At 45.1% G+C, this 26,574-nt stretch overlaps 1 protein-coding gene across 17 annotated transcripts in view; it reads left to right on the forward strand.

Moving 5' to 3' along the window:
* The window catches only part of LOC129384282 (uncharacterized), a 667,107-nt gene that overhangs the window by 326,698 nt on the left and 313,835 nt on the right, over positions 1–26,574 (forward strand). For 13 of the 17 annotated variants that reach the window (XR_011896160.1, XR_011896161.1, XM_072289999.1 and 10 more), the window contains one exon: positions 26,363–26,463. The exons of 3 other annotated variants lie outside the window; for them this stretch is intronic. The gene's annotated coding sequence lies outside the window, so the exon portion shown is untranslated. Of the gene's footprint in view, positions 1–19,223; positions 19,309–26,362; positions 26,464–26,574 lie in introns of all 17 variants that reach the window. One more of the 17 variants, XM_072290010.1, reaches the window with a different exon arrangement.

Raw genomic sequence — 26,574 nt, forward strand, 5'->3', positions numbered from 1 at the left:
TTTCGCAGCCAATCGATAACCACACGACAACTACACGTAGAAGCCGTACGTCTCCTCGCACTCACCGCTAAGCCCTCTCGAAACGCGATGACATTCCGAATTTCCTAATCGCTTTTTCTCTCCGCTTCCAAGTACCAGAAAAGCTCAATTCTGCAACCGCTTATTATAGGCCCCCGCCGAGAAAACGGTCGTCGTTTGCGTTAAAGACAAGTTGCCCTTCCAACGCCTTTTTTTGAACTCAGCCGTTTCTTCGAAGGAAGCGGGCCCGAAAAGCGGCTTTTCAAGTCGGCGTCGAGCAAAGTAGACTTGGCAACGCGCCAGTGAGCATCGCGGCAGGGAAGTTTAATGGAAGGCTAATTCTGGCTTGGAAAATGTCTAAAATTTGAATGACGTTGAATTGTTTCTTTCAGTGGCGAAATCCCCTCTGGCTGTATTGCAACGCGCTACTTTTCCCTGCCGTCTCCATTGGCGTGGCTTGGCTATTGGCTTTGACGAAACGGAAGGCTGGCTAGACGAGGAGTTTCCATACGCAGTGTTCAAGAACTGTCAAACACCGTTGACGTCGACGAGTTGAGCCCGCGGGGCGAGCTAATAATACCACGGTGAGATAGGCATACAGACGTAGATTTTCGATAGTTTGAGTGAGCCTACAACTCTTGGCATCTTTTCAACCGGGCGCCTTTAGTTAGAGTCGACTGAAACAAAACGTTTGTACAGCAACGTAATAGCTTGAACGAGATTTCAGCTGCTTTGAACATCAGCGCAAAAAAAAAAAATAAAACGTTAAAATTTTCTGGACGATATGTCGCATGCACATCGCCGCGTTATTGTAGACTCGTTTCTACCGATATGCCTTCGCTGAAGGTCGCCAAACTACCTGCGCTGGACGGCAAGACACTGCAGAGTTTAAACTGCGTTTATAACTACTTTTTGTATTTTAAAAGAAAGCTACTTCAATTAGTCTATCCGCACATTATACGTATGGCACTTACAAAAGATATTAGAAATCGTCAACTTGCATGTCTATGCGAATGCCTGGTTATATACTTGTGCCTTGTAAATAAAAAAAAAGACACAAGTATCAGACACAACAGTGCGTGCTTAGATATGCCTTGTTCGCTTGTTCCAATATTCACGAAGCCGCAGAGAGCAACTTCATTTCATGACTCATTACAAAGAAAAGGCCGCTAATGTGCGCAAATATTGGCTGTGAATTTAGCATACCTTAAGTATAACGAGACGCAGTAACTTCGAGACTTCCTTTCTGCAAGAGACTGCATTGCTAATATCACGTGATGCAGAATGCACGTGAATTGAAGCTCTGTGTGCGCGCGTATGTCGCAACGAGCTTGCCATCCCTCATTGCACGCTCCTTCTCGTCCTTCCCTACCTAAGTACGTTCCAATGAGTAAGTGGAAGGTTTCGTTCCGCTTATTTAGTGGGCCTCGTGTGAAATGAAACGAATGGGTATCAGCCGCAGCAGCTAGAAGATTCCCGTACCGAGGAGCCCCAACACTCAAGCACATTCGTTCTCCGGAGGTTACACTAACTTGAACATTCTTTTTTCCCTCATGCGTTCCACGTACTTAGTGAAACCTGCGTATAACAAGACTCAGAGTGTACAATTGACGCAAACAGAGTAGCTGTGAGCGAGTGGGTGAAATAACTTTAATAGGTCGAGAGAAGACGCAGGGGAGACCCCACGCCACCCTGTTAGTACCACGTGACCGCCAAGCCGAGCTTGACGGCCCGATGTTAGTGTCACTTTACACCAGGTTTCCGAAACTGCTGCGCTCGATCATCATCAATATTGTTTAACAAGGTATCAATAATTAGTACTACAGGGAAAGCATTTCGTTAAACAATGTCAAGTAAAAGAAATATTTGTACATTTAAGGGCAATTCGAATTTTCTAAATCAGCGTCAAACCAAGTAGGAGAAAAAAACATCATCGTACCTCCAGTACTTTCTCACTGTCATGAGACTTAGGTTACTATAGTCTGCGGAATTGTTTTTTATTAGAATATTATTAACGAACTACTCTGATATTTTTCCTTCTGTAATTAGCTGGTAAGGGTGACGCAACTATCGCGTTTTCCCGATGCTATTCACAATATATGGCCGGATATGAAAGCAGAAAAGAAACTTCAATACGAATTCGCACAGCTCATATTGTCTGCTATAATAATCTCCTGACATGTTCGCCTAAATATTTGAGATGCACAAGTTGGTTTCAGGTTGGGATTGTCACACGAATGTTTCATTTCTCTGATACTCAACCCACTTTATAATCATTTAAAGCCTCTTTAATTGACCGGACGTCTCAATGCGACCGTTATTACACGCGTTCGTCAACTAGCCTGAAAACTTTTCTTTTAGCAAAAAAACTCACTGCAAGCCTCATATTTAAGGTTGTTGTAGAAATGAGACGGTATTTCTACTCTAATCCATATTCAGGGGTCGTTTCTCTCTGGTATTCATGTTCGCTGCAGAAGTTTTACGATTCAAACATCCAGAAGGCAGTACTATTGCGTTTGATGTAAATAAGCGGTTTTTTGTGCACGTTTATTCCCGAGGCTGCGCATTTAGCGTGCTTTCGCACAAGCACATGAGCACGTCAGTAGCATTCAGTGGCCGTATGTGTCACCACGTTGTCGATGAGCAAAACGAGAACATGGTGAAAGCGGGAGCTAGCGTTCCGACAAGTTGACTTGTCTTTTTCAAGCCGCCTTGAAAAAGGCAAATCCACTTGTCGGAATGTTAGCTCCCGTTTTCACCATGTTCTTGTTTAGCTCATCGTCTTGGATTTCCATCTCCCGCCTTCCCCATGTTTACACCATGATGTCGTAGTTTGCATTCGAATTAGCCTTTCTTATGCGTTTCTTAAATACAGTCGCACCAGGAATTTGTCCATTTAGTTCCCGCCTACTCCCTTAGAAACACGTGCGTGTGTTCACTATCTATGCCCTCGCGGTTATTGTTAAAGATCCCAATTGTATAATCAATAAAGAGAATCCGAAGCGTCTTTTGTTTGCCTGTGATACAGAAGTCTAACAATCAAGTCTTATATCCCCGTCTTCTTTGTGCTGTCCGTGCCTCTACAATATTGCTGAAGAAGATTACGGCAAAGTTTACCATGCACCCAAACCCGGAGTTAATAATGAGTCCCACCGTTTCCTCTATATTTGTTACAGCTATAGCGGCCAGTGCGCTTAAACTTTCCTTAAAATCACGAGCCGAGTTCATTAATCTTCAGGGCAGAAAGCATTTCTACACTAATGTACCTACCATTTATGAAACCAACGAAAAAGAAAAAAAAAACTTGAGTGAAGTTTTTGTGACGACGGCGAAGCCATGTCCCTCGTTTATATCTGTTTAGCAAGCAGATATACCCCCTCCCCTTCCTTTCCTTATAAAGAAAGGACGTTGGCAGAAAATTCTGAGCTCATACACTTTTGCACCAGCAATATGAGGCCCCATCCGGAGTGCAAAAACAGAATGAATTTCGAAACGTGACGTGCGTGGACAAATGGTTTTGACAAAGATTTTGTCGCAGCGTTGACATTGCAAATGGACTTCTGAGAACTGGCGTTTTCCCTTAGTTGTATCAGCGCTTAGGAATATTAAAACTGCTTCGCTTAATGCTTAATCATAACTTTGCTGAAAGAAAACTTGGTTTTGCAAATGGTGTCTCCCAAACACATGACGTATTACTTCCTTCCTAAAACTTAAAATGCCTAGTGAGTTCCGGTGTGTGAGTGAGTGTACGCATAACTACGCGGCGCTAGGACAGTTCGTATATCGCTCTTCTTAAGCGTATGCGAAACACCCGGGCTAGTTTTCCCGTTTTCTTTTCTGGCAATCAACTATGATCTGCTTCATAACCACAGAGAGAAAGAAATGTACAGTTATGTAAGCGTGCAGGTGACTCGACCGACATACGCGTGCAATATCTTGCAACTCCTGCGGTTTATAACTCCGTCGTAACTGCAATATCTTTTTTTACTTCGAGCTTGCCGTTTTTATTACCGTTAGGTAATAAAAGTGATAGCTACCCTGAAAACTTCCAAGGCACTTCTAACATAAAGCAATTCTGAAGATGGACCCAAATGTTACATGGGTATTTAGTGAACTCGCAAGTACACACAGCGGACGTCTTCACATCTACAGTAAGCTCAGCAAGGGCACTGGTTATTCCCACGAAATGAATAACCATAAAATTCAAGACATCGAATTTTACACCTGGAGGGCTGCAGAACTCGCCGTTTTCAGTGCTGCTCTAGAATTCTTAACTGAAGAACAGACAAAGACATGGCCAATCTTCTCCGACCCCAAGGCCGCTCCCCAGTGGATTATGTTGCCATTCCGTCATGAACCGAATGAACATAAGCCGCTGGCATAAGACTTCTTCATCACCACGCAATAGAGAAAAGCACAACATGGTCTATCAGTGGATGCCGGGTGGTTGCGGTATCTACGGAAGCGATCGTGCAGATGAGGACACCTGATCTGCTCATGATGGCATCCACTGTGTAGCTGTACAGTCATCCAGAACTGACGCAGCTACAGGACTTCGTTCGCTAGCACGTGAACTTACACTTTCACAGTGGAACTCGACGGAATTTAGCAACGCTCGTCTCCACAACATGGATCCGAATATACGGCTACGCCTTCCGTCAGGACTATCTACGGCTGAGTAGACGCTTCTGTGCCACTTGTGGCTTGGCATGGCCTTCACGAACGCTTACTAATTTCGGATCGGAATGGCCAACAGCTCTACATGCGGTAACTGTGGGTGCGAGGGAACAACCGCACACCTTCTCTGTGAGTGTCCCCGCTTCAATGCGTCCAAGAAAGAACTTTCAAGAGCATGAGATAGTCTTGACAAACGCTTTTAATCGGAGGAAAGGGTCCTGGGACACTTGCCGAGACATTCCTCAGCACAAAAAGCTTCGAAAGCGTTGTTCCGCTTCTAGCGGAGAGTGGATCTTAGAGACAGACTTTAAGTAGTGCCTTATTCTCCTTTCCTTCTTGCCCTTTCTTTTTTGCTCTTTCTTGCTCTTTTTTCCGTTTTTTTTTTGCACCATCTTTTCTATTATCTTTTATTGCTCTTACACCCTTTCCCCAGAACAGGGTAGCAGGCCGGTCTGAGAACTGGCCGTTTCCGTTTATTCCTGCTTCTTCCTCCTCCTTCTGCAAGTACCAAACAATTACGTTAAAAACCACATGCACTGTTTTCATCAATTCAAGTTATTGATATGTAAAACATCTGTGACATATCAAACGGTAGAGCATGTGGTGCCAAATGCAAAATGAAGGCTGAGTGACGGTATAAGCACAAAGTAACGATTTTATTTAATAAACACGAATGCCCTTTTGATCTTTCGATGACAGAGAAGTGTCTGCACATAATAAATTTTGCAATAACACATTGCATGTGACCGAGAGTGTGAGTGGCGTTCAGTCACAAAGAAATGCCGTCTGGAACACATGTTAGAAGTTTATATACCCTAGGACATTACTGCGACGCACTTTTTGAGGGAACAGCTGCAGCAGCCCGCTTTGGGCACGGTCTCCTGCCATTCTTTTTCTTCCTTTCTTCGTTTCGGTGTCAAAATCTTTTTACGGTTTTATATATCCTCCTTCCTGTCGCACCAGCATTGTAGCTTCAAATTGTGCCTTTTACTAGGCCCATCTAACCGACAATCCCTGCCCGAAGGCCCAGAAAGAAGTCATACCAATATCACCAAATAAACACCAGCGAAGCTGAAGTTCCCCAATCCATCCGTAGATATCCGCAGCATGCTAACGTGGTGCTCTGCAAGATTTAGCCGCATTTACTCTATCAATAGTAACAAATGTCTCGCAAGCAAGAAAAGTGCCTTATTATACACACATGTGCATTATTGCATTGTATTACCACTGTGCCACAACTGACCGCAACTGCTGTCACCGGGGGGCACCTTCCAACTCGAGTAGACTAGCTAATTTAAGCTATACGTGCAAGCGTGACGCGGATTAGTTAGCACAGGCAAACTGGGCAGGTGTTCTGCGGGCGATAGCAGTCGGGCTACGAGCACTTTTGTTCTGAAGCACTTCACGTTACCTCGCTGCAGACATGTGACCTACGTCTGTGTCCGCTTAATATAACCCGGCCGTAATCAATATATTCTTGGCTGGTGCGGTTTGGAACCTCGTGGGCCCCTAAAGCTCTGTGCACGCGGGCTGTCACCGAGGTGCTCGGCGAGCTTAGTCCGCCGTCGTGCGTAGAGTCTCTGGACAGCGGTGCTTCGACGAAGCACTCAATTTTGGGTGAAGCTCCGCCGACGTGACCCCTTTACAATAGGCTCTGCGTATACATACGTGCTCGTGCTTATTGCTGGTTTTGACACTGGTCCTCCCTGCCTTTCGTTTATTATTTTTTTGCTTGACACTGTGGTGGTGACAAGATTAGCTGCCAGCGCTGCTGCAGTTTAGTGTCGGGAGAAAATTGCTTCTTTGTAGCCACAGGCATGACGCAAGAGGATGTGTACGGAGCCTTTCAACTTTCCTGTCCTCCGAGGAAGAGCTACACTTAATTTTGACGGTGGCACAGCGATGTCGTAGCCAGCCGTTCTACGCGTCGAAGCCTCGACGCGTCGATGACGTGCAGCAGCTGAACACTTGAAGAGGGCTCTAGATTGGACAAGAGCGCGTGACATAATATCTGGCTGCGTTAAGTGTTTCTGTGCGCAGGGTGGCCGAGCTCTAGTTCTTGCGTCATGCGAGGAGAGCGTTGTTCTAGTTAGGAAGCTTATCGCGCGCTCCCGGAGTTGGCCTGACTATATTGCGTCCGTGTATGTGCCCCATACGAAGCCTAAGCCTAACTAGGTTCTCGTGAAAGCCAGAGATAAAGTGGATTTTGGTGCTTGCTAGACGTGGAGTGACAAGCTGCAGTGCGCTTATAAAGTGACGTAAGAATAGAAGCTGCAGCGACAAAAAAAAAGGAAGAAAGAAAGAAAAGCATTCTTAATTAAATATAAAAGAACAAGGACGTTGAATACAGTAAAGAAAAAGAAAAGAACCCCAAAGGGAGAAAGTTTTCTCCTGCCTTGCTTTGTGTAACGCGTTCAGTGCCGGCTTTTCTGAATTTAGCATACCCCGACGCGTTGGTGATGCTTTCTGAGCTCTACTTTGAATTGAACAATTTCAAAAGCATCAGGAACTAATCCCGCTTCTCGGAAGTCATGCGCCGACTCTGAATTTGTGTAGATCTTTCACTTCTATGTCAAGTTCCTTGCGTATTTGCAGAGTGTATCTAGCGCCCCTCTTCCACTGTAACCGAGTGTAAAAGCTTTTGTAAAGATGATAACAAGTAAAAATGAGCTTGATGTGGAATTTGTTATAACAGAATAAGTGCTTTCGCACTTTCGCGACATCACTCAATAGGTTGGCGTCGACACCACCTTAAAACACGGTAAATGGCGGGGATAAGTGTTCTAGAGTGGTAGCTTCCGCAGGTCGGTTCGTACTCCGTTATGTTCACGGCAGTCCAATATCTACGGATCGTCTTTTGTTAAACCGTACAGAATTTTTAGAAATAAATAATGAGCGCACCGAACCCGCGTTTCTGCAGAACAGTTCCTATAGGTGAGGCGGACATACTTTGCCTCTGATGACGTGAGCGTCAGACGACAAGTTAGCAAAAAAAAAAAAAAAAAATCGGTAACTTCTTTATTAGTGCCTTGGGGGCAGTTGTCTAAATGACAAATTTTGCAGGTAGTCAAATTTAACTGTACATCCATTTAAAGAAAAAAAAGAGCCTTGAAGATCGCACTTGATACCATATCTTCATGATCGGATTCCGAAGGCCAAATCGAGGCAATATCGAGACTGAGCTATACTGCCACTGCGCATCAGACGGCAACTGCCCGTAAAGAAGCGCCAGGCCACGTTTGACAGCGTGCCGCGGCGAATGCTGACCCGACACGCAGCCGTACACGCTTGCCGGGCGAAGCGTGTCGAATGAGTAGATATACCCCGACCGGCCCTGGAGGGTCGCTTTCAAACTCCCTCACGCTTCTCGTCACGGGGCGTTTCGGTCTTTGTGATGGCGGGGCCGCCTTTTTCTGCGCTCCCGCGGTGCTCGGTTTTGATATGCCTGGATTTACCGTTGAAATTCGATTATAAATATCTCGAATTAGTTGTGACCTTAAATGTTTATTTTTTTTTTTATTTTTTAGATGAGGGTGCAGTAAAAGGTGATTACCTTCAATTTCGCCATTTAGACAACCGCCCCTGAGGAACTCCTAAAAAAAACCCTGAGGGTGCCTAAGCATTTCTAATGTGTTGTGAATGCGACAGCATTAATGTCCAATAGAACGCATCTGAGTGGACCTTTGGGGTATTAACTTCCCGCGGGCCAGCCAGCGCCTTGAGATGCTTGGCGCGTTTTGATTTGGCCTTACCGAGGCGCAGTTAGGACGCAAGCGAGAGTTTCCGCAGACAAGGAACGCGCAGATAACACCGAATTACGAATGCGAGAGCGAAGGTGACGTGGCGTCGCTTCGATTCCCTCTCCCCTCACGCAACACCTGGCGCGTTATCACTGAAGGAGGTCTACCCTTTCCCCCGCTTTGCTCTATCGAGGCACGCTCGTGACGTAACGTTGAAGCCAATGGGAATTCGCCTGCCGTTTCGGTGCTACAGCCGACAGACGCCGACTTTCTGGCTCAATGCGCCATTTGACGCTTCCGCATCAAAAGCTCATAATGAATGTTTATTAATCCCTCTTCTGGAGCTCACGTTATGAGTGGCAATAAATGTCCGCCTCACCTAGGAACTCGTCTGGAAGTACGCGACGTTGGCTTCGCTTACAGGCGTTTTAATAAAACATATGTATTGTCTCAAAGAACACCCTGTATATGCGTGGGTACGTTACCTATAGTGGTGTGACTATGACCAAAGGCTATTCGTTCCTCAACGACATAAGTGACACACCATCCTAGCTGCGACAGTGGCGGCTGTGAGGAGTCGATCGAACATCTCCTCTGCACCTATACCCACATTGACGACAACTGATCATCGTCTCGTACACTGCACCTATCAATTGCATTCACGGTGACGAAATTACTGGTCCGTATTCACATGCTTCACGAGGCGAGAAAAGTGATGCGTGCATTATACGGCAATTCCTGAAGTCGACAGAGCTCAATGAGTGATTGTAGATTAGGTGTGACCCTCCGTATGAAGCAACACACACAGTGTTGGTTCTCCTTTCTTTGTTTTTGATGCGTAATCCCTCCTTGTCCCAGCATAGGGTAGCAAACGGCATGTACGTCTGGTTGACTTCGCTGCCTTTCATCCACATTTGTTCTATCTCTATCCACTTTGGCTAACTGTGGGTGTCTGTCTATACATACATCCCTTGGTTTACACAATCTTCGTGTACAGAGGTCTATAGTTTCCGTTATCTCGTCTCAAAATATCTTTCATGACTGAATGTTATCGCTGAAGAGGCGTTTCTTTCATATACGCGCCGCTATTGAAGTTGTTCACGTTCAAGTAATTTGAAGATTAACCAGAAAGAGAGGAATGTAGCAGCCGTAAGAATTTTCCCACCCGAACGAACGTCCTCGCTAGAAGTTGCTGTCAGTTTTAAATGCCGGGTGAACTCCGAAAGCCAGAAAGAAAAATGCTTAGAAATATTGTTTACTTGGAAACGTTAGCATGCAATCACAGTCGCATGCAGGAACACTGCTGAGCACCTCTTACTTACAAACAAAAGGTAATGAGCTGCTGCATCTATACAAGGATCATCAAGAAGCATAGCTTTAATAAAGTAAGGTGGGATGCGCTACTTATCGCATCGCTGTCAACGCTTGCGACGCAACAGGTAAATCGAATACACGAGAGACAAACCTGAGGTAACGAACGAACAAGCATATCAGCACTCTAACAATCAATATGACGCACGCGCGTTCTTTAACGAAACATAATTACCCGCCGGGGCGGATTAGGAACGATGGAGTCGCGCTGCTAAACACAAGGTCGCGAGTTCGTTTCCCGACCGCGTGTGCCACATTTCGATAGGCTGAGAAATGGGAAAAACGTTCGTGTACCCTCCAGTGGGGGCGTGTCCAATGAATCGCGGATGGTCAAAGTAATCCGGAGTCTTCGCCTGCGGTGTGCCTTGCAATCACTTTGGGGTTTCTGTGCGTAAAACGCCAGAATGTGTTTATTACACCGAAATGAAATTAGTTGCCAGCAGGTGCCCTTTCCGTACGTCGCGTGTTTCTTCCACTGACCTGTTTCGCGCTATACAATTGAGTGCTAATCACGGTTCACTAGGGCTTAAATTTTCTTATCGTGCTCACCTTGGCCGAAACCTTGCTGGAAGCCGTTACCTGCCGAGTCAACGGCGCAGAGTGGTTGCAAAAGAATGTCGAAACGACGCGACAGCGTAGAGCGACAGAAAGCTGAGCTAGTTGGTAAGGATTCAATATGCATTATGCATTATGTTGTCCACTTCTCTACTCTTGTGTCCTGTCTGCACGCCTCACTTCTATTTTGCATAATGACGCGACAGCGCACGTGCGCGAACCTTTTGCGCGTTCGGGAAGCCGTTTCTCTACGAAAAACACCGCCGCGAAAACAAGCGTTCTCCTGCTCAGATTAGCCGTGATGAACACGCAGGCGTCGTGGCAGGCTGTGCAAGCTCAAGGGTCTCACGTGGGGCGAAATTAGCCTACATAGGGAAGCGTGGGGAAGCAAGGCAGAAAGGGGCAACACATTACGAAACAAGGGAACCTGTCGCCACTGCCACGTGCGACGCCGCGACATAGACGGCCGCAGGATGTGGCAACACGTTTGATGCTCGGGCAGCAAACGTCTGTACACATAGACAAGAATGGAGGAACACAAACATAGCGTCATTTGTTGTTGTCCCCAGTCACCTCGCTCAACCCGCCCGACCTACGTTCGTTGCTTGGTGACCGGTTGGATAACAACTCCTCCCATAAATGGTGCTTTTTTTTTAACGTACTTACAAGGTAAGACGAAGAGAAAAGCGGGTTGCCTGTTAGCAATGATCGCCCGCCAGTCACGGAGACTCGGAAATTCTAGGATATTCTGGTCCAACTGCCAGTAAAACATAACGCCACGCACTTAGTTGTCATCGTAAGTTTTTTGCAATTTCATATGTGCATCGCTGTACAACTCTCAGCTTGTTAGGTCCAGGAATGTGGTTCCTAAGTTTAAATATAAGAATTTTAGCACTTGTCTAGATAGCGCATTGATTTGTTTCAATTTTTTTCTGAAAACGGAAATAAATGTTGGCATCAAGTTAAGCCTAATACATACATACATACATACATACATACACACATACATACATACATACATACCTACATACATACATACATACATACATACATACATACATACATACATACATACATACATACATACATACCTACATACATACATACATACGTACGTACGTACGTACGTACATACATACATACATGCATGCATGCATACATACATGCATACACACACTCACACACACACACACACACACACATACATACATACATACATACATACATACATACATACATACATACATACATACATACATACATACATGCATGCATACATGTGAGAGAGAGAGAGAGAAAATGATAAATGAAAGGTAGGGAGGTTAACCAGGACTGAGCCCGGTTGGCTACCCTACACGGGGGAAAGGGAAAGGGAGACGGAAATATTAAAAGAAAAATAAGAGAGAGAAAGTCCACTGGAGATATCAGTCGGTCACTCAGTCCGGATCACAGACGCTGACTCAATCGTGTCGCTTTCAAATATCGCAGCAGCGCTTTTGTGGCCTTTTGTAGCTGTGATATGCGAGGCCATGATCCCAAGATCTTGTTCAAGGTGAACGGCTTTCCATCTAGCTGATTGAGAGCTGTGCAGAGGTCTTGTCTTTCATTTTCATAAGATGGGCAGTAGCACAGTAGGTGTTCTATGGTTTCCTCGACACCACAGGCATTGCACTCGGCGCTATCAGCCATTCCAATCAGAAATGCATAAGCATTTGTGAATGCGACGCCCAAACGTAAGCGGCACAGCACTGTTTCCTCATTTCGCGGAAGACCTGGTAGCAGCCGCAGTTGCATAGAGGGATCGAGGGAATGCAAGCGATGCTGAGTGAATGAATTCAGGTGTGTGCCACTTCTCCAATGTCAAAGAGTGCGCTAGCTTGCCTAAGTGTTGGGCTGCGTCGGTCCGCGATAAAGGTATTGAAACAAGGGTTGCTCCCTCGTGAGCTTTTCTAGCAGCTTCGTCAGCGAGGTCGTTACCGGAGATACCGCAATGACCAGGCAGCCACTGAAACACGACGTCGTGTCCTTTCGCGATCATGTGATGGTGCATTTCTCGTATCTCCGACACGAGTTGTTCACATGACCCGCGACGAAGAGATGCCAGAAGACATTGTAAGGCCGCCTTCGAATCGCAGAATATAGCCCACCGATTAGCCGGTTGGTTATTAATATAATCAACGGCACCTCGGAGGGCAACAAGCTCCGAACTAGTCGATGTTGTCAAGTGAGAAATCTTGTATTGGATGCTTAGTGAACGGGATGGTATAACCACTGCGCTGGTGGAGCTGATCTGAGTGGAAGAGCCATCCGTATATATATGTACTCGATCAAAGTAGAAAGTGTGCAAACAAAGTTTCCAATTGCAACAGCCCGTATGACTTACCCGTAAATATAGCGCAGCGGTGCGAAGTCTGCTACGCCGCTGGTTTAACAGAAAATGATTTATGAGAAATAAAGAATACTTTTGAATAAAAAACTGTCATCGTAGTTTCATATGTATGTGTTTGTATGTATGCATACATGTGAGTACGTACGCACCTGCATACGAAACGTTAAGACTATAGAGATTTTTTTTTTAAATATCGCTCTATGGCAGATATGTAAACGTACTTCTTGCGCTAGATCACTGGGAGCGGCGGAGATTACACGCACGAGAAATCAAATTGCATAATTGACAAGTGAACAAAAGTTCAATACTTACGTTTTTATTTGTTTAGCTCACGGTACGTATATTGGGATTTAGGATTTGCAGCCGGTGAGTATAGAAGGAATATGCCATTGGAAAAAATTCTCACGATCGCACGTGTATCAAAGTATAACGCGTGAAACTTGAGAAAAAAAATGCAATATTGCTCCGCTTAGATTTCTTTTTCAACAAACCAACATTTTATTCAATGAAGCACAAAAGTAACTGGCACGCCCATGTATTTAGTCGCTCGCTCTGGGAATGAATATCTCGAAATTTCTGTCATCGTGAAAATTCGTTCCAAGTAGATATGCCTTGCTAGCTCCCCGGCTACGATTCGCTAATTGCAATGTGTGCGATAAAGTAATTAATTTAATACCTTATAAGCGAATTTTTAAATTTGCTGATTATGCATTCCATTTCTCGTTTAAGTGATGTTCGCCTCTGTCTTTGAGTAATCCGGCTCAGTGATTGGAATTATGCGATCTGCCATAGGCGACTTCTGAAAATTCTGTGTGCTCTAAAAAAAAAACACACGGTATATGTGTCTTCCTTTCGTTCCGTGTTACCTTTGCGCTACGCTTCAAGCTGGCCTGGTTTACATTTCTGCTTAACAAATGCACCCTGACAAGCACATACATATGTAACTACGATGAAAGCTTTTATTCAAAAATATTCTTTATTTCTCATAAGTCATTTTCTGTTGAGCCAGCGGCGTAGCAGACTTCGCACCTCTGCGCTATAATTACGGGTAAGTCAACGGGCTGTTGCAATTGGAAGCATTGTCGAAAAAAAGATTAAAATGTAGTGGAAATAACATTGGCTGAAGAAGCTGCCCGATAAAATTTTCTCAAGAACATATTTCTGGGTTTTCTTGGTTCCTTTATCCCCATGACACATCTATATGAAGATTCCCCTTTTAACGTTCCATACATATGTATTGCGATAACCGTTCCTCTGCAAGGTCCAACTAACTTAAGAATACAGATGCTGTTGACGCAAGAACGCATTTTATTTTCTCTGGCATTAAACGATGAAGGGCGCTGCTAAAACGAGCCACGTTCATTTGTTTCGTTTTGGTTTATAAAGCTCATTGACCTCTTTTGAGATGTAAATAACATTATACGTTATATTCGACCTTATTACGTTATTGCTGGTCGTTGACCGGTTTACGCAAACATTTGTTAAATACGAAACATGTGCCATTTAAGAAATGCAGACACGCTGTTTTGCAACACAGAACATGAAGTCAGAAACAGACGCATTCTGCACGTTCTAAAATGCCATTCATAAATGACAGCCTGTAATCGCCACTAAGATTAGAAGGTGCAGCTGCCTTATTTGTCGGATACTCGGATTACGCCTGTAACACACCCGTGCTCATAGGTATCTGTCATGATAATTCAATACTGGCCTACGAGCACTGTTAGCTCCCATCACCCCTGTTAGTTTATCGCTACTGCCATTTTCGTGTACAATATTGCGTGGTTTCTGGTGAATGCGCAGTTGGAAGTTCGCGCCCGTATATGTAATTTGTGTCTCACTTCGTCCTCGTCTGCTTAGCGCCGTAACCTTTGTTTCTAAGAATGTCGACCGCCCCTGTTTTCTTCCTAGCCGCACCTCTGTCTTCCTGTCTGTTAACGTTATGCCTAACATTTTACTGCGACAGCATTTATATGGGCATTCCAGGTGCACTTCAGCCATCGCCGTCGTCGTCGCCGTGATGTTCCGTATGAAGTCCAAGTGCGATATAACATCGTGGCCGTGCGCCTCATGCTGTATGTAAGAGAGAAAGCGTCCGAGGAGGGTGAGCCGACGATGGTGGCTTTATCTGGCACGCGCATGGGAAGAACGCGGAGAGGAAGCGCGCCGTCTTCCGTCGCGCGCGAAGTACCAAGGGGGGTGCGGGCGTTCTACTCCGGCGGCTGCGCCGTATAACGCGACCCAGCGTGGTCTCGCGGGCGTTATCCTGAAAGGGTCAGTGCTCAAAGCGATGGGGACAGAGTGCGCCGATGCAGCTTCGTCTGCGCTGTGTCCGCGTCGCTGAGTTCGCGTTGAAGCGACAGGCAGCACAAAGGTCAGTTGGCGCGCTACTGCTGCTGCGTCCCTCACCCTGGCGTTTTCACAACGAGTGTCCGTGGTCATCGAGTGAGATGTGCTCATGTTTGCTCATGCGCGGGCGACACCGTGCTTGTTAATTTACTTAGTAAGGGAATGTTTACAAGTTCTTACGGTCAATAAAACTATACTATCCTTACTCCGTGTAGCTGTCTAATAATTTGCTATCGCAATCGATGCCTTGCGTTTCCAAAGAAACTGCGACTGCTTTATTTTTTTATTCGAACGCTCGTTGCGCGGTCCTTAATTCATTGTCGAGCTTTTTCGTAACCTCCAAATTTCCGTCTCCCATGTTAAAACGGGTAGAAATAAATGATTGCACACCTTCACTTTTAAGAATATCTGTCCTTCGCAACAGTTGCTTTGCGAATGCGCGGCCCGGCGTTTTCGCCAAATAAGTGCCGCTTCAAACTGCGCAAACTTGTTATTTGGTTATGGAGTTGTGCCACGTTTTTGATCATGCGTCTCTTGTTGTTCTCCATGACATCAACTCGCATCATTCTTTATCCTGATATTTACCCATATTCCTCGGAAGAATAGAAGGCCAGAGCATAATATGTAAGCCTTTTATGTGCCTCAATCACAAAAATTATCCCCCCGTAGATTTTTTTTTTTAAGTTTCGCAGAATATTTCAAAATCACGTGTGGCAGATGACATGATTCTCGTCCTTGAACTCGAATAAATGAAGGGGAGGACATCACTAGATCGCGGAATCAAAACACATACTGCACTAATGAACAATATTCGCTAATTAAATTCCTAATTGGTTATATTATGGCAGTTATTGCAATTTTAGAATTGTAGCAAGTGAGTTTCTAGGACGTGCCTACTTGAAATGAATATGCGAGATGACACCAGTTTCGAGATGCCATTTTCCAAAGTGGGGGACGAAATACATGAGTGTTCCAGTTTCTTTTGTGCTTTAAAGCATAAAAGGTTATTTCGATAAATAAAGTAAGCGCTACAACAACACATTTCAGAGCGAGTTTGATGGCGCATATATCCAAACTGGTGACACCAAATGACACCAAACTGGTGTCATTCTCGCCTTTTATACTAGCCTAAGCTTTTTGTAATTTTGTATGTATATATCGATTATGTTATGACTTTCATTGTTAACTGCGTTTTTTTCTTTGCCATTTTTTTTTTCTAATTTTCGGCCTCAGACGCACTCAAGTTACACTTTTGTAGGTTTTCCTCGGTGGTCCTTTCCCCAATTCTGTTGCATGAAAAAAATAAAGGCAACCTTAAATTTAAATTTTTTATACGCACCGGCTACAATTTGTATATTGCAATATACGCCCTCAAATAAGTCATTAAGGGGCGGATTAGTAATACGCGCCTTGAAATAATTAATTAAAAATTACTTAGGCTTTCTTAAATAGCTTGATTAAGCGTTTCGATTAATTGCGCAAGTAAAGGCCGCCCCTCTGAATAATCCAGCTCAAAGACTGGAATTATGTTATCTGCAACAAGATATCTTTCTTTCAATTCGGGAAACTTAAACATCTATCCCTCCGTAATTTTCTTTCTTGTTTATCTACACCTGCTTGAACATATTCTGCATAAATTATTATGCAATGAATGCAGGGCAAATATGACAGTGCGCTAAATGTTTTGTTCCGCAAAAATAATGGCAATCCAGAGGGCGGAATTGACGTAATCATCCACGCGATCCTAACGCAACTGAAGTTTTATGCACGTCAGCGCTTATGAGTCTCACGGACTCCAACACGTAATCTGATAAAGGATCCACGCAGCGAGAAATGAGGTTAAGCGAGTTACACGCTACACTTGAGCCGGCAGTTCGTGTGGAACTGAATGTGACGTTCACGAGCATTGCAAGTGCTGGAAAGAACAGAGAATCGTCACGTGAGTGGTAAGGACTGTGCGACGATAGCCACCTTGACGAAAGCAACAAAGTGGGCAATTCATCCAGAATAATTAGGAGAGGTTACTGACCGTGGTTAACTACGGTAAGAATAAATGGTTTGTTATAATCACACTGCTGGCTCCGAGATTTTCACCAATTCAGTATTGCAGTAAGCATCGTTACATTCTCAAGAAATAAATAGAAAAGGTGAATGTAGAAAAGAAATCGGAGTCTGTTGAGCAAACAAGATAGCAACCAAAAAAGTTAGTCAGCGAGGGATGGAGATACCAAATACCGCAACAAGGAAAACAAGGGATCATACAAGTCTAGTGACGCCTAAAACGCAAATACATGTTTTGCAGAATACATATGTTATAACAATATTTGTCCAATAAATAAATGATAAATATATTTATTTTATGTTTATTTTTACTTACGGACCGTGCGAATGACTGACGTATGCTAACGTTTCTATTTACAGGAAATTAAAACTTTCGTTTTATTTGTAATAATTTCTATAAGTTTCCATAAATTCGATTCTTAAAATAGTCTTAGCTACACTCGTTATATAAAACTATTCTACAATGGAGGTGTTAATAAATGAGGCTGATTGGCTAAATACGTACCCTTTGCACGATTAGAATGTTATCTTTTTGAAACTGAGCGTCAACTTCGGAAAGCAGAAGGCATGATCACCTCTTGGCTGAACATGTGAGGAAGCTTCAGGGGTGCTTTTTAATAATTACTGCAATGCATAGTACCCACAGAAGCAGCCGCAAAAGTTTCATTAGGCTGATGAGTATCCCAGCAAGAGGTAGAAGAGCAGTCCCATGGCAGATCGTGCGAGGTCTAGCTGACGCCAGCACTGACTGCTGGGCAAAGCACTCCCAGTGTTATTCTTGTTTAGTCGATCTCCGACTTAGTATGTTTGGTCTGCAGTAACGTCATTTCACAAGAGCCTCCTCAGAGAGTTCTTCACTTCACTTCACTTCACTTTATTACCTTAAAAACCCCATTATAGGGGTATTACATAAGGGTTTGTTAGTAAAATAAACATTAGAAACAGGCGTTCATTTTGAGATGTGGGTGACAACAGCTTCAGTAAAGGTAGATGGGCTTGCGACGGCTGCGATGGCGTGTGGCAGGCCGTTCCAGTCCCTTGATGCTCGAATAAAAAATGGTGCTCGAAAAGTGGTGGTCCGGGTACGTGCGCGTGCAACTTGAGGTGGATGACCAGCGCGATGAGATATGTATGAAGGGGGCGTGATGTACGGTGGATGGTTTAGGGGGCTGAAAAAAAAAATAATAGAAGAGAGAGAGGGTGGCAACCTGTCGACGGAAAGAAAGCGTTTCCAAGCCAGATTCCGCTTTCGTGGATGAAATGCTTATATCGTGCGAATATGAGGATTGAATAAACCTAGTAGCACGATTTTACACAGCCTCAAGTGCATTTATGATATAGATCTGGTGCAGGTTCCAGATGGGAGATGCATACTCAAGTTTCGATCTTACAAAAGGTTTATAGGCCAATGCTTTAACTTGTTGGGGAGTATGACGCAGATGTCGCCTGAGAAATCCCAGTGATCTAATAGATGCTGAGATGATGTTAGTAGTGTGCAAGCGCCAGGACAGATCACAATATAGGGTGACACCGAGATATTTGAATGATTGGACTGATTCTATTGGAACATCAGCAATGGAATAGCTAAATGTGAGGGGGTTACGGCAGCGAATGAAAGACACAAGTTTACATTTGTTAGGATTTAGTTTCATTAGCCAGTGATTACACCATTCTTGTACACTATTGAGATCGTTCTGGATGAATGTGTGGTCAGATGTGCTGGTAACTTTGCGGTAGATTACACAATAATCTGCAAACATACGAATGTTACATGATACATGCGTTGGTAGATCGTTAATGTAAATTAAAGAAAGAAGTGGTCCTAAGGTGGATCCCTGGGGGACGCCTGATGTTACGGGGAGTCTGCCAGGATAATGGTTATTAACAAAAACAAACTGAGAGCGGTTAGTCAAGAATGCTTCTATCCACTTTAGTACGTCGGGGTGTAAATTTAACGGAGACAATTTTAGCAGCAAACGTTTATGAGGAACTGTGTCAAATGCTTTTGCAAAATCCAGGAATATGGCATCAGTCTGAAGGTTACTGTCAATATTAACATGCAGGTCGTGAAGGAACATTGCCAGCTGTGTTTCGCAAGTTCGGCTACAGTGTGGGTTTTGTGAATAAACACTTGCGCGCACCCTATAGGTAAGCCTTGCGGTAAGTGTGCGATGTTTACAGGTGCATGTTGTAATGTGCGCCATTGCTGAGGTTTAGCTATTGCATTCCAATTAGCAGGTTCTGGATTAGGTGGCGCCACGGTGATTGAGGTGGTCGGGTCGGAGTGAAATGACCGCAGGCTCCATCGCCAACGCACGAGAGCATCCTTTTTACCGAAGCTAACCAGTGTGTCCCGAGATCCAATCCACATGCACATAAAAATATATGTTTTTTTTTCACGAGAGATCCGAGCACAAGCTGCTCTTTCGCTGGCAGAGAATCGTGCCCTTCCAGGCTGGTCGAGCCTCGTTTCGAGAGAAATAGCGCAGTCGATCCTTCCACTTATCTTTATTATCCACGAATAAGGGTGGCCATATCCGCTACACATTATATTAGCGCGCGTATCATGTGCCTCTCAAGTGCATTGATAAAAAAACTCAATTTATGCCACCACGATAATTTCATCCACCGAAAAGCTCCCTCAGCGATGTCTTTCTCAGACAAGCCGTGCCCTTCTGCTTAATTAGCAGAAAGCTTCCTCGCGCCACGTGTGTTATATCTGTCTCGTTCATCTCCTCGAGAATTTCCAGACACAGCGCTGCTTTTCGACGTGCTCGTTTCGGTCTGGCTGCCTCATTTGAGAGCTGTTAGAAGCGCCTGCAATGCACTCGTGTTGAATCTCAAGAAGTCCGCGCGACTCGAAGAAGCAAAAAAGAATAAAAAAAAAAGCCCACGCGCACACGCACACATTAGGAACGTGAGCAGTTGTGAGCACAAATGAGGACGAGAAACGGCAGGTCATTTTCGTGTGAAGTATCGAAGGCTGGTGCAAGCAGGCGTGCGTAGGAACAGCTCATGCCACGTGCCTACTAGGAGACTCAGTCGTTTTCGCTGTAAGGCCTAACGAAGGTGCCAACACGGGTTGCAAAATAAGATCATTTGTTCGACTTTCGCACTCCGTCTTGGTTAGAGTCGGCGATTTCGCGCTAAGGACAGGAATAACAGCTGGCTTGCACAAGAACTGAGTTTTACAACTTTCTGAATATTTTCTTTCAACATGCATGCAGCCCTATTATTAAGGCCTTTCGCCAGATCGCTTGTTACTCGATTCGTTTCCAGCGCCTGGCCCCTATTTAAACCACCGTAGAGTGTATTGTTTTGGCCGACAGGCATATAATATAAGGCAATGAGAATAAAGAATGTCATATTTTAATTTGTCTGGTAGAAGAGAGCTAACGGAGGGAGTTCAAACGCCGTTATTTTGCTAGACCTATCGTCGTCATTTTCTCAGAGTGATTCCACGGTCGTCCTCCCATTATCGCGATGTCTTTGTTGTCACGCCATCATGGTCATAGAGACGTCATTATACCGCTATCGTCATGCCGTCTTCGTCTTAACATCCGTATCATTCCTGCATCAAGAATAATTATGGGGTTTTGCTTGCCAAAACCACTTTCTGATTATGAGGCACGTCGTAGTGGAGGACTCCAGAAATTTTGACTACCTGGGGTTGTTTAACGTGCACCTAAATCTAAGTACACGGGTGTTTTCGCATTTCACCCCCATCGAAATGCGGCCGCCGTGGCCGGGATTAGATCCCGCGACCTCGTGGTCAGCAGCCCAACACCATAGCCACTTAGCAACCACGGCGGGTCATTCCTGCATCAATATTACCTTGTCGTCACGCTGTTGTCGTCCCACCAGCACCGCTTCTTCGTCACCATCATACCATCACCGTTACGCAGGTTACGCAAGATTTGAAGAGCCAGAGTTCATCATCATCATCATCAGCCTGGTTATGCCCACTGCAGGGCAAAGGCCTCTCCCATACTTCTCCAACTACCCCGGTCATGTACTAATTGTGGTCATGTTGTCCCTGCAAACTTCTTAATCTCATCCGCCCACTTAACTTTCTGCCGCCCTCTGCTACGCTTTCCTTCCCTTGGAATCCAGAGTTACTTCCGGTATAATTCCTGCCGCTGACATGGGAGGACAGCCATCCGTGCGCGGGGAAAATATCCACTGTCACCTTCTGTTGGTCTCAACCGTCGGGTTATCCAGTGCTGCCGCTTTCAAGTGGCAATATATCTGCCCTCGGTGTGCGCCTCGAGCCTCTCTGGCAACGTGCTGTCGGCACCATTCGAGTGTTACCACTGTGCAGCTACCTGAAGCCATTTATATTACGGTCTTCACGCCATAAGAGGCCACCTGGAGTACGCAAGTGGAAAGAGTACTGCCATACTACAGCGAAAGGCTGCAAGCCAATAAGAGATAAACGTTTAGCGCCAATAATCCCCGAAGAGATTGAGGTGCTGTCGGTTGGCCGCAGTTCAATTTCGCTAAATCTTTTCTGTTGCTTATGAAGGCAATCTCGTTATACCGAAAGATGGTTGTCATTCTATGCGAGGCTGATCCAGTGATGTTACGCCTTCTATCTTAATTGGGACAGCTTTTGATGCCTAATAAACGAACGAGTGCCGTTTGTTTATTAGGCACTGTTCATTAAAACCAATTACAACAGCGTATAGTAGGTTATGAATCATATGCTGGCGATACGCGTGTGTTGCATGAAGTCGTGTGCGGCGGCACTGAATGAAAACGAAGGCCTGATATGCTCAGTGCGAAAGCCAGCTGAGTGCGACAGCCAGGAACGTCAGGGTCCACGCCTGAAGCGCTGGTCGAATGTTTGTTGCGTCCTTGTCGACATTATAAAACAAATCAGCGCGGAAATTTCATAATCGTACTGACAACGTTGAAGTCGAACCCTGTGCGAATGCTGCTGTTCTTTCTGGCAGGACGTAAATTAGTGCAAGGGATATTGCAATAGTTAAAATATCAGGATGTCAGAAACTCGTAACCTAAAAGAGAACCATAAAGGAACATTCGGAAGATAAGAAGACATGCAATGTATTTTTCTCCACAGATGACTCAAGTGATAGAACATTTATCCCAGCATACTGTTAGGCCTCATGTGCAACGCTTACCGTAAATAATTATCTTCTTCAGGATGCCGCGTTTGGGTCACCACAAGATAAACGCAGTGTTCTATATGTACTAGAGCTACACAGCGAAAGAACGAAGTTGGATAAAGGATATGACAGCAAGGGACCAGAACAACGATGACTACCCACTCGTGTGTATTATTTGCTAAAGGCAAAATTATTGACCCTCAACAAAACCTAGATGAAGCGAAACAACGTCACTTTGTTCTTGTTTTTTTTTTTTTTTTTTCGGGCCACAAAGTTTGTCGTTTGAAAGAAACCACGCCTGTTAGCAGTCAGCGCTTACTCTCATTGGGGTGAAGCGCACTTCCAGTTTGGTGCACAGCGCTTACCCCCCTATATCTGGAAAGGTTGCCTGAAAGTATTTTTTGCCGATTGCTGATTATGCTTATTCTCGATGAGTTGTGCACATTTAAATAGAAAATAAATACACTTGTGGTTAGGTATGTGTGCCGTCGCTGAAGAGTTAATTGACACATGACGTCCAGACTTGAACGTAACGAATGACACGTAACGAATTGCTTGTAATTAAATAATTTCCCTGTTATCTTGTGAGTTAACGATTACGTTTTTAAATGCGAAGCGGTCATACGCTTAGCCAACGAGAAAACTGTCCGTCCGTCCGTCCGTCCGTCATGTAACACGAGTGCTTTCAAGATAGAGCCCGTAGCAGCGAACGACTTCACCATCGTGCTGCCTGTCACTTCAACGCGAACCAAACGGCGAGAACACAGCGCTCGCCAAGGTCTCAGCACACACTGCATCTTGACCCTTTAGCAGATCGCTGTCAAGATGCAGTTTGCACGGTCGTGCCAGAGTACGTTTAATCGGTACGGGCAGCCAGCGCAGTACTTTAGGTGGCGGTTAATATTGGTTCGACACGGACGGAGAAGGCTTTAAACAGCCATAATGGCTCATGATTGTCGTAACGTCATCAGCGGCGCCGCTACCTGCAGTTACTTTGCTTGCGTTACAAACGCACATTGCGCTGCCGTCCACACCAGTTCGCTGTCCTTTGTACTGTCCTGATCAAGTTTCATAACAATGATAATGACTACGAATACTTGGACAACTCCCAGAGGAGCTTCCGACTGATAGCTTTCTTTTTATTCGGTAGCGCTTACTGCGAGCCATTTACTTTCTTTTTCAGTAGGCAATTGCATGTAACCAGTTACATTTCTCTCGAAACAAGTTTTGACAAGTGACGCAGCTGTGAGTACATAGATTTGGCGGCAGCTGGACAGTCTAAAGGAGTGAACACATTACATGGTTACCTCCTACCTACAGTCAGCCTACTGCAGCTACACCTCCATCACTTGAACCTGGAAAGTTGGCAGATTGCCACACTTCTCTTGGAAGTCCGGCCTTTGAGCTTTTTTATCTTATCATAAATTTATATTTATCTCTCTCTATCTCTCCTGAAAGCTTAAAGCGCGTGCAGGTGGGCCTCATAGGCGGTAAGGGCTGCTACTCAATTCTTCGCTCTTCTGATATAGAAAGAAGTTTTTTGCAGTTAAACGCATATGTATTTATCTGTTTCACATTCCATGACACACATACACCTACTTTTGTAATTGTAACATACGAATGAATTTGAAGGGCTGAATAATATGCAACGTTACATTAAATTATGCTACAAATTGGGTACCATTTTCAAGGAACATGAACGTTTGTTGGTGTCGGTTGCAATTAGTCGTTTAATTCTAAATGATTAAAAAGGAAAGGACGCCTGGATTATGCCCCCCACATGCTTGCCGACAAATTGAAGCACGCCACCTTTACCACTCGATAGCGAGCGCGATTTCAGAAGCTTGCCGACAAATTGAAGCACGCCACCTTTATCGCTCGATAGCGATGGCCATTTCAGACTCTGATTCCAGGGAATCATGCACCTGTATATGATTTCTCAGTCTTTCAGTGGCCTTCATGTCCGCATCAAAGGAAGCCCTTTGCTACTCTGGCCCTATACCAATGCCACTCGCAGCCTAAAATGGCTCAAAAGCTCTGTCCGCGGGTTGCTGGCTCCGTGGTCATCACTACTGACGCAGCACTGAATGACGTCCCTGAGGCACGTGTTAGGGAAATTAATGTGCCATTTTCACTCGAAGAACTCGACGCAGCGTTGGTGACCTGCAGGCGTTCTTCGTCACCAGGACCAGATGGCATCACGTACGCGGCCCTATGCCACCTTGGACATGACGCACGGGGTGAGCTGCTCAACTACTACAATGAGTCTTGGTCACAACGGCACCGTTCTTAAACAATAGAAATCGAGTCGCTTGATCCAAAGTCTCCGCTTTGATTTATCATCATATCGTCCGATCGCGCTTTCGAGCTGCGTCGGCGAAGTGATGGAAAGAATGATTCTTGCTCGCTTGGAATGGTACCTTGAGCGATTCAACATCTATCCGGACGCCATGGTGGGCTTTCTTCGAGGTTGCTCGTTCGTCGACAACGTTATTGACCTCGTTACCCGGGTTCAAGAACAAAGAAGCTTCGAGCGCCCATCAGTGAGGCTTTTTCTCGATGTCAAAGTATACCACAGCGTCGCCCATGAGTCCATACTGCACTCACTTGAGGATGTGGGAGTTTGTGGCCTCATGTATCAATGGATTCGGGACTATTTGACTGAGAGGCGCTTTTTCCTGCAGACAGAAGACGGGCCAACCTCGGAACATTACATCTGCCGTGGCGTGCCTAAGGGTGGCGTGTTGAGCCGGGTATTGTTCAACCACGCCTTGTGGAGTACTTAGCGCGGACAGTTCATGTCTGAATGTACGCCGAAAACATTTGCATCTGGGCTTCTACGGTGACTCGCCCATAGTTGTGGGCCAGGCTCCAGCGAGAGGCCACCATGACGGTGTCTCATCTCCGAGTATAAGGCTTCAGTGTGTTTACCTAAAAGTGCGCATTGGCTGGCTTTACGCGCAAACAAATGTCATTGCATCCCCTTTCAATCAACAGCAAAGCTGTGTCCTTTATTAAGATGCATCGCCTTCTGGGTGTCATCATTGACCGCAACCTCTCGTGGAGCCCTCGCTGCGTAGGGTAGCCAACCATACCCCTTACCGGTTAACATCCCTGCCTTCCTATATTCCCCCCCCCCCTCTTTCTCTGACGCGTGCATCATGGCATTGAGTAACCACACTCGTGTGAGCAAATCGTTCGTACGTAACTACACAGTCCTTCTCTCAAGCATGCACATCGAGCGACTTTTCAGTGTCCCTGCAAATGTCTTCACAAGAAAAGAGGGAATATTACCGAATTAAAATTTTGAAAAGCAGTTCTTAGTAAAGATACACAACGTATGAAGGGTTGCAGATAATGAGTTAAATGGGCCAGGTCAGGTCGTTACATTTGCTGTGTTTGTGAAATGATCATAACAGTTCAAAGGAGAAAGAACGGTGAAGTGACTGATTGCCTTTTAGTAATTGCTCTATTACTTTCGTAGGGCACTAATCGGTAACTGTAATCAACTACATTTAGCAAAGAAGTAATTGTAATTGTGATCGGTCACATTTTTTTCGGTAACGTGTACAAGTAAGACGACTACAAATGAGTGTACAGCAAAGTCGCGTGTCTCACACTTCATACTTTTTAACTACGGAGTCCAAACTAATGCACACTAACACGCTTCGCGCGAAGCTTTCGTAGCTGTACTGTAAGCGGTATTGAACACCATAATGCCCCGGGTATATTTCTATTGACTTATTTTTCCTGGAGCTATACCGGCCATGAGCGACTGTCGCACGTGGCCTTACGACTGTACCGACGGCTTTTCGGAACGTTTTGGTCGAACGAAGCCTTTCCTCGAGACCCAACTACGGTTTCAACGCACAACGCGTGCGCCGAATTAGGCGTCCATAAATGCAGGTACCTCGAGTATTTCAAACTCTTTTTCGTCGCACAAACAGCCCCTTTGCGCCAGCGCCAACCATGCCCTTCACCCTATCCTCTACCACACGCCTCTCCTCGCCTTTTCTTACTGCCTTTTCATATTTTTGTACAAGTGATTGGAATGACCTTGCATACTGTTGCAGGAGGTCAGGTCAAAACTTCGAAAGACACACGCTGCCTGATCTCGGGAAATATCTGCACTGCTTTTCCGAGAAGAAGAAGAAGGCAGCAATGGCTTGATTTCGTAAGTAGGCTTTTTCGACAGCAACGAAAGCGGAATATTTGTGACCCTGTTGCTACAAGCTCTTGAAAGGCTTCTTGAACTTTCTTTTTTTATATTGGTTTGTTCAGTTCG

This window comes from Dermacentor andersoni, chromosome 8, assembly GCF_023375885.2.
Source record: "Dermacentor andersoni chromosome 8, qqDerAnde1_hic_scaffold, whole genome shotgun sequence".
Taxonomy (NCBI): Eukaryota; Metazoa; Arthropoda; class Arachnida; order Ixodida; family Ixodidae; genus Dermacentor; species Dermacentor andersoni.